Here is a 2500-nt window from a genome sequence, read left to right on the forward strand (position 1 = left end):
TCTGTCTGTCCCAGTGTGTGTGTGTGTGTGTGTCCCAGTGTGTGTGTGTGTGTGTCCCAGTGTGTGTTTGTCTGTTCCAGTGTGTGTGTGTGTGTGTGTGTGTGTGTGTGTGTCTGTCTGTCTGTTCCAGTGTGTGTGTGTGTGTGTGTGTGTGTGTGTGTGCCTGTCTGTTCCAGTGTGTGTGTGTGTGTGTGTGTGCCTGTCTGTTCCAGTGTGTGTGTGTGCCTGTCTGTTCCAGTGTGTGTGTGTGTGTGTGTGCCTGTCTGTCCCAGTGTGTGTGTGTGTGTGTGTGTGTGTGTCTGTGTGTGTGTGTCTGTCCCAGTGTGTGTGTGTGTGTGTCTGTCCCAGTGTGTGTGTTTGTGTGTGTGTCCCAGTGTGTGTTTGTGTGTGTGTCCCAGTGTGTGTTTGTGTGTGTGTCCCAGTGTGTGTTTGTGTGTGTGTCCCAGTGTGTGTGTTTGTGTGTGTGTCCCAGTGTGTGTGTTTGTGTGTGTGTGTGTGTGTCCATCCCAGTGTGTGTGTGTGTGTCCGTCCGTCCAAGTGTGTGTGTGTCCGTCCCAGTGTATGTCTGTCTGTCCCAGTGTGTGTGTGTGTCTGTGTGTGTGTCTGTCCCAGTGTGTGTGTGTGTGTGTGTCTGTCTGTCCCTGTGTGTGTGTGTGTGTGTGTGTGTGTCTGTCTGTCCCTGTGTGTGTGTGTGTGTGTGTGTGTGTGTCTGTCTGTCCCTGTGTGTGTGTGTGTGTGTGTGTGTGTGTGTGTCTGTCTGTCACTGTGTGTGTGTGTGTGTGTGTGTGTGTGTCTGTCTGTCCCAGTGTGTGCGTGTGTGTGTGTGTGTCTGTCTGTCCCAGTGTGTGTGTGTGTGTGTGTGTCTGTCTGTCCCTGTGTGTGTGTGTGTGTGTGTGTGTGTGTCTGTCTGTCCCTGTGTGTGTGTGTGTGTGTGTGTGTCTGTCTGTCCCTGTGTGTGTGTGTGTGTGTGTGTGTCTGTCTGTCCCTGTGTGTGTGTGTGTCTGTCTGTCCCTGTGTGTGTGTGTGTGTGTCTGTCTGTCCCTGTGTGTGTGTGTGTCTGTGTGTGTCTGTCTGTCTGTCCCTGTGTGTGTGTGTGTCTGTCTGTCCCTGTGTGTGTGTGTCTGTCCCTGTGTGTGTGTGTCTGTCCCTGTGTGTGTGTGTGTGTCTGTCTGTCTGTCCCTGTGTGTGTGTGTGTGTCTGTCTGTCTGTCCCTGTGTGTGTGTGTGTGTGTGTGTGTGTGTCTGTCCCTGTGTGTGTGTGTGTGTGTGTGTCTGTGTCCCTGTGTGTGTGTGTGTGTGTGTCTGTCTGTCCCTGTGTGTGTGTGTGTGTGTGTGTGTGTCTGTCTGTCCCTGTGTGTGTGTGTGTGTGTGTGTGTGTCTGTCTGTCCCTGTGTGTGTGTGTGTGTGTGTGTCTGTCTGTCCCTGTGTGTGTGTGTGTGTGTGTGTCTGTCCCTGTGTGTGTGTGTGTGTGTGTGTGTCTGTCCCTGTGTGTGTGTGTGTGTGTGTGTGTCTGTCCCTGTGTGTGTGTGTGTGTGTGTGTCTGTCCCTGTGTGTGTGTGTGTGTGTCTGTCCCTGTGTGTGTGTGTGTGTGTGTCTGTCTGTCTGTCCCTGTGTGTGTGTGTGTGTGTGTGTGTCTGTCTGTCTGTCCCTGTGTGTGTGTGTGTGTCTGTCTGTCTGTCCCTGTGTGTGTGTGTGTGTGTGTGTCTGTCTGTCTGTCCCTGTGTGTGTGTGTGTGTGTGTGTGTGTGTCTGTCTGTCCCTGTGTGTGTGTGTGTGTGTGTGTGTGTCTGTCTGTCCCTGTGTGTGTGTGTGTGTGTCTGTCTGTCTGTCCCTGTGTGTGTGTGTGTGTGTCTGTCTGTCTGTCCCTGTGTGTGTGTGTGTGTGTGTGTCTGTCTGTCCCTGTGTGTGTGTGTGTGTCTGTCTGTCCCTGTGTGTGTGTGTGTGTGTGTGTCTGTCTGTCCCTGTGTGTGTGTGTGTGTGTGTGTCTGTCCCTGTGTGTGTGTGTGTGTGTGTGTCTGTCCCTGTGTGTGTGTGTGTGTGTGTGTGTCTGTCACTGTGTGTGTGTGTGTGTGTGTGTGTCTGTCCCTGTGTGTGTGTGTGTGTGTGTGTGTGTCTGTCCCTGTGTGTGTGTGTGTGTGTGTCTGTCCCTGTGTGTGTGTGTGTGTGTGTCTGTCCCTGTGTGTGTGTGTGTGTCTGTCCCTGTGTGTGTGTGTGTGTGTCTGTCCCTGTGTGTGTGTGTGTGTGTGTGTCTGTCCCTGTGTGTGTGTGTGTCTGTCCCTGTGTGTGTGTGTGTGTCTGTCACTGTGTGTGTGTGTGTGTCTGTCCCTGTGTGTGTGTGTGTGTCTGTCCCTGTGTGTGTGTGTGTGTCTGTCCCTGTGTGTGTGTGTGTGTCTGTCCCTGTGTGTGTGTGTGTGTCTGTCCCTGTGTGTGTGTCTGTCCCTGTGTGTGTGTCTGTCCCTGTGTGTGTGTGTGTGTCTGTCCCTGTGTGTGTGTGTCTGTCCG

General features: G+C 52.9%; 1 protein-coding gene across 3 annotated transcripts in view; it reads right to left on the reverse strand.

Moving 5' to 3' along the window:
* The window catches only part of garre1 (granule associated Rac and RHOG effector 1), a 52962-nt gene that overhangs the window by 48956 nt on the left and 1506 nt on the right, over positions 1–2500 (reverse strand). The gene's annotated exons all lie outside the window — the stretch shown is intronic.

The sequence above is a fragment of the Tachysurus fulvidraco genome, chromosome 13 (genome assembly GCF_022655615.1).
Source record: "Tachysurus fulvidraco isolate hzauxx_2018 chromosome 13, HZAU_PFXX_2.0, whole genome shotgun sequence".
Classification (NCBI taxonomy): domain Eukaryota; kingdom Metazoa; phylum Chordata; class Actinopteri; order Siluriformes; family Bagridae; genus Tachysurus; species Tachysurus fulvidraco.